At 37.1% G+C, this 10,788-nt stretch overlaps 1 pseudogene; it reads left to right on the forward strand.

Annotated features, from left to right (window-relative positions):
- Positions 1–7,455: 7,455 nt before the first annotated feature.
- Positions 7,456–10,341, forward strand: LOC106010296 (large ribosomal subunit protein uL23 pseudogene; annotated as a pseudogene).
- The last annotated feature ends 447 nt before the right edge of the window (positions 10,342–10,788 follow it).

Below are 10,788 nucleotides of genomic sequence, written 5' to 3' on the forward strand. Positions count from 1 at the left end.
AGACCCAGAGACTAAAAAATATCAAGGAGCTGTCAGGAAGATACAAAGCAATTACAAAGGGACAGATCAGTTAGGGGAAAAATTGGGCCTCCAGGTCTAGTTCTGGGCCACAGAAACTGTGGTGAAACAGCCCAGTTGCTGAATTGCGGGGGTTGAGGGTAGGCATGGCTGGGTCTGCTTGCATGGTTTGTTCAGTCCATCTCAGATGCTCCATCCTCAATGGTCCACTCCACTCATCCACTTATAAGGAGTCAGAGCATTTTCAGATGACAGTTTATGATTTGTCCATGATTTCACTCCTCTTTGCCTCAGAATCACATACAATACACTTACAGACACCTGGCGGAGAACATGTGAATTCATCCCTTCAGTCCTCATATTGTGAGGCATAGCACTAGGAGCTAAAATGATACCGTGGTAAGTTACAACAGACATGGCTTCCCTACAAGGAAAGTTTGTCTTGAACGAGTCAGTAAGAAGAGAGTGTCTTTGTTCATTTATTAATGTGTTTGTTTGTTTGTTTATGGTGCAGAGGATCAAACTTACAGTCTCACAAATGCTAGGAAAGCACTCTGCCACTGACCCGCATCTCTAACCCAAGAGTTTTTCAGTGGCATCTGATAGGAATAGCTCAGCATGGTGGCAGATTTTTTTTTTTGGCTCTGAACTACTTTCCATCTCATCTCCCTTCTCCCATGCTTACCTCCCACAGCAAAGAATAGGGAATCGTGCATCTCCCAAAGCTTCTTTTGCAACTGAGATGGAGGAGGTCCAGTTTCTGGTGAGAAGGTGAATGAATGATGTTGAGGGTGGAGAGAATCTCCTTTCAATTTCCCTTTGAGAAGACAAGGAGATAAAGTTTGCTTTGGCCTGCCTCTTTCCTCCTGTCTCTGGGTTGAATGTGAATATGTAAGGAAGGTGAGTTGCCTTGGGGTAACAAATCATAGTCAAAAGCCATCTTGATCTGATTATGACAGTGCAGCAAAAGATAGAAAGTGAAATTTTTGTTGGTGAAGAACAAGTGAACAGATGCCAGCAGATTTTCTGTTATGAATAAAAAGCAAAAACTATTTCTTAAGAATTTTAGTAATTATTTTTGTTGTTATTTATATCTGAAAATTAGTATTATAACTCCTAACTAAAACATTAACTTTGTGTGTTGGCTTCTTTGAAGAGGACTAGTTTGTTTGTTTGTTTGTTTTAAGATATATTCTGTTTTCTTTAAAATATGAATTGCTCCTGGGTATGATGGGATATGCCTATAATTCCAACACTCAGGAGGCTGAGGCAGGAAGATCTCAGGTTTCAGGCCAGTCTTGCACTGAGCTACAGTGCAAGGCTTTGTCTCAAAAAACAAATACAAAATAAAACTAAGGCTCATTTTATTATAATCATGCTTGAAATAGCAATATCCCTTTTACAATATAGCATCATATTTGCAATCTCTGACACCAAAAAAAGACAAAGATTAGTGAACAAAGACCCTCTGTCTCCCAAAATAAATATTATTGAAAGTGAATTAATATCATAATAAATTACAGGATTTTTTTTTCCTCTACTTCCTTTGTTGATGGTTTGTGGAGATTTGAAACTGCGGTTTCCATTTATTAGAAAGGTCTGGAGGTTCCACCCTCTGAAGCATGACCCCTTACAAGCCAACAGACTAACTGTTTAGTTGAGCAGGACAGCAGACGTGTGAATAAAAGTACTTCCTTTCTTTGTTTTCAGAACAGAAAAGAAAGGAAAAACTTCACCCATTATTAAGCCTTGTACTTATTAGTATTAGTTCCAGACCCAGTGCCAAGTCAAGTATTTTGAGATGTTAGTCCATGAATAATAATGTCATCGAAGCACGATAATTAATAGAAGCAGGAGAATGCTCCCTGAAGAGGAGACACAGCGCTGCGAGGAGGAGAGAGAAGACCTCGGCTTTCAAACTTGTCTGATACAGAGGCTTGAACTTTGATTTCTACAGGTGGGGCCTTGGTAAGATGAATTACACTTCATTAGCAATGTGGAAGGAGACACAGCCTTCAGTCTCTAGAGAAGCTGCCTTGCACTGTTAAACTCCCAGCATTCTCTGGTGGGTGGAAGGCAGATTCTCTCTCCTGATTCTGCAGAACATAGGTAGACCTTGCATTTTCATGACTGGTTATAATTTTCTTCTCCTGTCTGTCATCATTATTGCTATTATTTCTTAAGTTATGCAGCACCCCCATACATAGAACGCTAGGCTTTTGACCAAATTAGCAGCTGATAAGCACATGCCTACCTATCATCCAATCTACTGAACTCCAGGTCTGGTTAGGTGCCACTCCAATCACGTTTCCACGTACAACCCTGGTGTCTCATCTATAAAAGAGAAAATCACAGTTTTATATTTGCTTAGGCTTAGTGATATATACAAAGTATGATTCCCTTTGTGAATTTGTTTTTATCCCATTTCATAACAAAATAGATTTTAGACAGCCTGTAGAATTCACACAGAAATATTAGATTTAGGGTTACATTTAAAAACAAAATAAAAATAAACACATAAGTAGAATGAAGTGAACAATAAAAATAGAAAAAATGAAAAACTGATGCATGAAGTGGATATTCTGCATATGTACAATGTGAATTAGCAAAACTTCCTGGAAAGAGTTTTAAATGTATAACTGAGCTATGGGAAGGAACATAGGGAATATTCCAAGAGGAATATTCTACTGTGTGCAAAATTCATCAGTGAAATGAGATGAGCAATTTACCTCTCAAAAAGATCAATTGTGATTTCCTCATACAATATAATGTGCTACTTCTGATTCAGGAAAAAAATTATAGGAAATGCACTTTAAAATGAAAGCAATAGTGAATGCTCACAAGAATTTATGATGGGAAAATATTTCAAAGTAGGCTACTTGGGACCTCAGAAAATATCACACAATTATCCACAAAATCTGTAATTTTAAGTAATGTAACTTGTTGGTGAATCCTTGCTGGCAAACTTCATATGAGCTTTACCCATAAGTAATTAAATGAATAAATTATTTTATGCTATGGGGATTTTTGATATAAGATTACTAAATTTTGGAGAAAGTTTAACAGAAAGTTGGATTTGAATTTTTCAATATTTAATCTTGAGTCAATTTGTCAGGACTGGGTTTTTACAATATAAAGACTGATTTCTCCAGATGATAATCAGTTGATGACAGTAACATCATATTACAGATTTCTGTGGGAACAATTAACTTTCTGTTTTCTATAACTGGATGAAAGCTGGGGCTGTGATAATCGAGGACAGGGTGTGTTCACCAGATATATCACCTATCAAACCAACCATTTTAGTAATGCCATTTCTTGCCACAAAGAACTTTGACATTTTCAAAAATGCATTCATCATTAGTGTTATCATGTCCGACCACCAGTGGCAAGATAAAATTTTACAGAACTTGAACTCATTCTCTGTCCCTGGCTTCAACTCATTTTGATCTATGCAGCCCTGTCCTACCATGGAGATTTTACCATCTCATCCCACAAAACTGTTAGATTTACTCAAATCCCTTTGGTCTTTGTGACTTACCAGGATCTCTCATCCCTTTTTTCCATATGCTATTCATCATGTCATAACCTTCAGGTGCCGTTCTCTGCTAACTTTGTCAAATGTTCATGTCCCTTCCTCAGTAAGTCCGCTGCCATTTCCTAGTTTTCCACTAGCATTTTTTCCAAAGAGTTATTGAAACTTCTAAAAACTTGGATTATAATTATTTATATATTAGATTCTCATTATATGTCACTTTTTAATGTTAATATTGAATAACTTATCTTTGATTTTACAGAACCAAATAGAAATTATGAAATACTTATTGTGACAAGGTTTTTATAAAAATAAAAGAACAGATGAATGAACAGATAAACAAATGAAAGAAATAAGTCAGTTGACTCTTTTGAAAGCTTATTAAGAATCAACCTTGCTGTAGGAAGAAGACTGAGGTGGGGTGAGAAGTTGTTATTTTGAGGGACTCAAGAAAGACTTCGGGAGTGCCTGGAGTCATGCCACTTGCCTCCTCTACTTTCATATACACTAGACCCTCAGTAGGAACATTATGTCTTCCAGTGTCAGATGACACGTTTCATTGATTTAAACTGCTGAACACCTAATAAGCAACAGGAGTTTTCATTTTAAAACCAAGTCTTATGGCAGTATAGGAAACCTGAAGCATTGCTGGCATTGGGCAGGTGCAACTACAAGGAAAATGGTAACCTTCTAATGAGAATGATTATCTATGATTGAAGGTAATGAAAAGTTTTTAGGCACAGTCAGTAAAAAGAATTGTAGGAAATACAGTTCAATGATACGGTACAATAAAATGTCCTGGTTCCGACCATTAACCAACTTCCCTCAAAGTGAAGACATCTCCTCCACTGGATGGCTGGCCTTGAATTAGGCCATCCGTATAATGCATGGTGACATAAAGTGCTATTATAAGCCAATGAACATTTCCAAAGTGGGATATGGGGGAATAGTCACAAAGCTGAACAGCTCATCCTAGGGACTTTATAATATAGAGATGATTTTCATAGGCCAGTGGTATTTCAAGGGATTGTTGACATTTCCCAAAGTGGATATTAATAACTACCATTGATTTTAATGTATTTGTAGTCTCTTAAAAGCTATGCTTTTAAGATGATTAAATCATAATATTTGACATCTGGATATTTACCAGTTTGATTGAAAAAAATATATATTTTCATTTTAATGCCTGAAAATGATTTCTTTTTTGTAACAAAGTTTAAAAGGTTAGTTTGGATGATTTATCTATTTGTTGCATGGAGTCTAAGTAAGTTATTCTATTTCATAAAATGGAGCACTGTCATTATCCTATAAATCAAAATGTAGGTCAGAGAGAGAAATTTGAAAATTTCTCACATTTGTAAAGTCCCTATGATGTAATGATTATTATACTTTGCTATTTGACATCTAAACTCATGTAATTGTCAACAAACCCTGACAAGGTATCTCTTCAAATGAGATCTGAGCTCAAAGAAGTTAAACGTGAATCCCACATCTGAGATTTGCCAAGTTCTAATGCAGCATTTGCAGTCTGATTTTGTTGACCTCAAACTCCCTGTTCTTGCCACTGGTACATTCAGCCACTGCATATCTTAGATCAAAACTCAGAAAAAACGGAAACAAAGTCTTTGTAAATAGGGAAGGCTGGAGGGGTTAAAGGAAGGGCAGCGGAATGGGGAAAAATAAGAACCGAGATAGATTATGTAAAGAAATTTCCAATGATGAATGTCATTATATTGTATATCTAAAATGTACCGATAAAATTAATTTAAAAAAAAACCTCTTTCCTTGTTTCGAGAATGATGGAAGATATATGCTACTCCTCATGTTTATTCTACTCTTCGCACAAGACAAATGTCTCAGGATACAAAATGTATATGTGCTGCTGAAGCGAGCACAAGATACAAAATGTAATACAGAGGGTAAGAACAAATATCGAGCCACACGTCTCCCCTCAAATTCCTACTACAATGCCTGTAAATACAGACTTTTCTCCCCATATAAGCAGATGTGGCAACTTTCTCCCTAACACCACCTGTAGTAAGAATTGTTTGAAGTTTTCTTGCAAATCCTGGATGCAATGTCTCATTCTTTACTGCCAGGTCTTCTGGAAACCATTAATACTTGACCTTGTTGGTCAGGTGTAACCTGCCTACCTTTGACTGTAGTTTGAGAGACTACTATTTCCTTCTCTCTTTTTTCCCCAAAGTTTCTTTTTTAGTAACAATATTTTAGGTGAGGAATGCAGGCCTCTGATTGCTCATTCAAGGTCCTGTATTACCATACATACTTTTCTGAAAAATACACATTTTGGTCTGAGCAAATCAGTTTCACAATTGTTATAAAAGATAGGTTATATGTTTTTTCTTCACTTGTCCTTATCCAAAGGGTTTTTTGTGTATCTGTGAATTGTATCTGCTTTGTACAGTTTGTGCAATTTGTGATTTGTATCTGTGAATGTGAATTGTATGTGCTTTTAACATTCCAGTTATCTTGGAATCTCCAGACAACCAAAACCACATTCATTTCTACTTCTGTGTTCATATTTTTCCTTGTATTTGGAAATCAAATTTTATACAAATTTTTCTGTATCCTAATACTCTATTAGGTAGCTAGCACTTCCATAACAAAATAATCAAAAAAGACATCCATTACAAAAGACTGGATGGCCCAAACAATAGAAATTGATGTTTTCTTCTTTCTGGAAGCTGCCTGACAGAAGAAGGCAGTGTGTTCAGGCTGAGGACTCTTTCTGGCTTGCAGATGGCTGCCACCTTCTACTGTAGCCTCCCTGGTTGGGGCAAAGCTGCGGTGTGACTTCCTTTTCACATAAACACATCAGTTCTATCAGACCAGGACCCCACTCTTCTAACCTCACTTAACCTTAATCAGCTTCTTGTAGACCCTTCTCCAGTGTGCTCACATGGGCTTCCACATAGGAATTTAGGGGAAATGCAGGTAAGACCATAGCAACTATTTCCTATTTCAAACATGCTTATCTTGTACGTTTGGTCAGAAAGGCTTCCTTGAGTACTCCCAAATCAGTCAACTATGCTGGATTGAATGTATAGCTATGCATGTAATTCAGGCTCAAAATAGCTTCAAAAACATTACAATGTCAAACTAAAATGTCCGTAATAGATGCTATTGCCGTTAATCTGTCTCACATTCAATAAATATCTTTCTTTGCTGGATAGTCCAATATTAAAAGTTGGACACATGGGTTGTTCAGTTCCAATTAGATCTAGTACTGGTATCATTCAGCTTGCCGTAGGAGGATAAAGGTGTCAGGAGGAGAATGTATGTGCATATGTGTGTATGTTACATGCTAACACCCCCTGCCTGAACAGGGTAATATAAATGCAAATAAACTGATCGATTAACAAGAGGAGTTCTTGATTAAATATTATAGGACAGTGAAACTAAAATGTAGATTCTTACTTTTTGAATAAAAATGTGTAATTCAAACAATGCTATTCTATCCAAAAGACATGAAATGAATTCAAATTGTAACTCTGATAACATTTATAACCTGGACCTAAACAGAAAGAAAAAAAAAAAAGAGAGAAAAAAAGGAAAGAAGAGTAATGATATCTCTAAACTTTCATAAGCACCAATGGAAATTATTCAAGCACATAAAGTATTATGCAGTCAAGTAGACCAGGCAAATACAAGAAAAGGTAGCATTCAACACAGGCTCTTATTCATATTTAAAGGGTCACTAAGTTTAAGCTAAGATCTCTAGATCTCAGATAAAGGATTTCCATTTTCAGAAAGTATTCTGCAAAGACATTTAAAAGGAAGAAGGTAATGTGATCAAAAGATTCTGGTACCTTTGTTGGGCCTGAAAGACAAAGGCTGTAAATCTCCATTATGTTCTGTACTAGTGTGGATTTTGATTCAGCATGGGCAGATCACCAGATCTATGGGTTCAGAAAGTAACAGGGAGGAGAGGAAATAAGATTATGAAAGCTGAAGGTAATGGAAACCTCAGAGGGATTTCTGCCGTCACCCAGGTGAGATGATTAACCCTTCATCCCAGACTCAAATACTCTTATTTTTTTATACCAAAATATCCAGGAAAGTATACTCTGGAAGTCCTCAGGATACCTAATCAGATGAGAGAGATGTGAGTTAAATATATAAAAAGATGCTTAATCCTATGGACTCATGAATTTAACATGCAGATTGGCAAATGGATTTCTTACAATTTGAAGATTAAAATAAACTACTAGTCTAAGTTCTTTCATTTAGTTGACAATATTGTAAGGAAAATGTAAATGTATAATGACTCATGGGAAGAGGCAAAGCTTTCTGGCCAGCCTGGTCTTTACAGGTTCCTATCTGCCTTCTCTTCGGGAACAGGCACTGTCTTGTAGCAACAACAGAGGGAAGAAACAGCTGTTTCATTCACCTTGCCTGATTACATACACAGGAGAAGCTTGGAACTGGTAAATGAGTAGCTACCAATCCTTTGCAAAAAGACTGAGTGAGCAGGTCAACATGGCTTTAGAAAACCACGGGGAAGAAAAATTGTCATGAATCATGAGTGTACCTAGATAGAGTTGGACAAAGCACAGAGGAGGATTGGCCTGCACACTGGGGAGTGGTTTGGTCTAGCTAACGAGTGTGCCTGCACCTGACAGAGTATTAATTCAGCCTGAAGAAGAACATTCTGTGTTACGTAGATACACAGCAAGAGCTACACTGGAAACTTAGTGTGAAGAATGTTTTAAATCTTGTAGTGAGATACTATAATGGTGAGCTAACAGCTTTTGAAAAGGATACTATCATTATCAGTAAATATTCTCAGATATTACTGGTTAATTGTGTCCTGGAATGGATGCATAGTAAAGTAGTGGAATTAGGAATACAGAATCTCAAGTTAGGTGTGCCTGCATTTTAACCTCAATTTGAACACTTCTTGCTGAGAAATTCTGGAAAAACTATTTAATCTTTCTGAGCCTAAATTTCTAATACATAACAGGATTTACAGCTTCCATGTATTTTTGGGATATAGATTGAAAATATGTCTACAGAAAAAGATCATAAAGGCAATACTTCTGGACCCTCAATTTTATCCGCTGTCCATGGGAAACCCATAACAATTTTGTATTCACACTTTTCTGCTTTCTTTGAGGCTTTCCACATTTTTATAAGCTTCAATTCCCATAAAACATGGACCCACCTCCACTGATTTTAGCTATGTAGCATATTAAATTCACCAAGCATAATAATTACATATTAAAATTATACTATTTTTCTTTATATTATTTTATGAAATCCTCAATAATTCCTAGCAATACATATCCTAGCTAAATTCTTTTGGGCTTTAGAAAATTAAGTCAGCACTCCTCCTTTGTGTGATACAACCATTAATTTACATATTTTCTAGTGTGTTTAAAAGGTAAATTAAAAATTAATTTTGAAAAAAATGAGAAAAGTTTGGCAAAGATTTATTAATTTTAAAAAATCCTCTTGAGTGTTTCAACTGCTATATTTCCAGAGGTGACATTAAGGGAGCCATTGTTTAAACCAATTAAGCAGTGGTCAAGACAACAATGAGTGAAGGCACTTCCTCAGACCTAAGTTCAACTATCGGGCTGCCATGACAGGTCGGCAGATGTGGGGGAGAATGGTACCACTTTAGGGAGGAAGGAGGCTAAGAAAGGTCTCTAGTTTTCTAGTTCAAACTGCCAGTTCCGGTCCAAGAATGTGAATTTGTAACAAGCCTTCAGTTGATTTTTATGCACACCAAAGAGGAAAACCATTGAGATATCGGAATGAAAATGAAAGAATTCAGTGGCTGTGCAGATTTGAGGAGAAGGTGAAGACGTGGCTTTGTCACTGAATAATAACAGATGAGCAGGCCAGAGGATATCCAAAATAAGGTGGGATCACAAAAAGTAAAATACCTAAGTTTACACAAAGAAGTACAGTTTGCACGAGTTACCAGTGGACTCAGAGTGAAGAATTTATAGACTGAAAAATCCCATATTGTTTTGGCATTGCTGTTGATTACACAAGATAATGTGCCGTGCTTGACATGCTTGACGTGCAAGTTAGATTGTAATGGGCTGATTGGCCATGACGTTAAGATTATAAATGTAGTGTAGACAATTAATACTAAAGATGCATGGCCCTATACAAAACTGAGGAAAAGTAAAATGAGAAGTACTGAGACAAGGTAAGTGAGCTTTTCTTTTCCCTTTAGAATGAATTAGATGGTGCTGCTATACCAGAGAAGGAATTGAGGAAAAAAAGGTTAAAATTTCAGAAAAGATTATTTTGGGTTAAAAGAGGTGCCCAAAGGCGAAGAAGGAAGCTCCTGCCCCTCCCAAAGCTGAAGCCAAAGCAAAAGCTTTGAAAGCCAAGAAAGCAGTGCTGAAAGACATCCACAGCCACAAAAAGAAGAAAATCCCTATGTCACCTACCTTCCGCAGTCCCAAGACACTGCGGCTCCGGAGGCAGCCGAAATACCCTCGGAAAAGTGCCCCCAGGAGAAACAAGCTTGACCACTATGCCATCATCAAGTTACCCCTGACCACAGAGTCAGCCATGAAGAAGATAGAGGACAACAACACACTCGTATTCATTGTGGATGTCAAGGCCAACAAGCACCAGATCAAATAAGCTGTGAAGAAGTTCTAGGACACTGATGTGGCCAAGGTCAATATCCTAATCAGGCCTGATGGAGAGAAGAAGGCGTACGTTCGCCTGGCTCCTGATTATGATGCTTTGGATGTTGCCAACAAAATTGGGATCATCTAAACTGAGTCCAGCTGGCTAATTCTAAAAACACATTATTTTCAACATAAAAAAATAAAAATAAAAATAAAAGAAAGAGGTGGAAATTTTAGGAATTTTACCCAATAAAATAGAGGTCAAAGATTATAGGAAGAGAGACACAAAACAATTTAAAAATGTGCTTGTGTGTATGTGTGTGCGTGTGTGTGTATGTGTGTGCGTGTGTGTGTATGTGTGTGCGTGAGTGTGTGTGTGTATGTGTGTGTGTATGTAAAAAAAGCATTCTTAGCTGATGGACAAATCCTGACATCTCTTACCAAGTTATGCTCCTAATTGATTTGTCTTGTGTCTGGGCTTTCAGCACTTGTTTATTTCGCCAATCACATATTCCTCAAACTGTACAGTGAATGTATAGGAGGTCTCTGCCTGTGTGACATTGAAGACATTGAGAAAGAGGATGCTAGAGTATGGGCCTGGAATGCCCCCTAGAT

Source organism: Heterocephalus glaber, unplaced genomic scaffold (genome assembly GCF_053883595.1).
Source record: "Heterocephalus glaber isolate CG9 unplaced genomic scaffold, H.glaber_assembly_v1.0 deba00000331, whole genome shotgun sequence".
NCBI classification, from domain to species: domain Eukaryota; kingdom Metazoa; phylum Chordata; class Mammalia; order Rodentia; family Bathyergidae; genus Heterocephalus; species Heterocephalus glaber.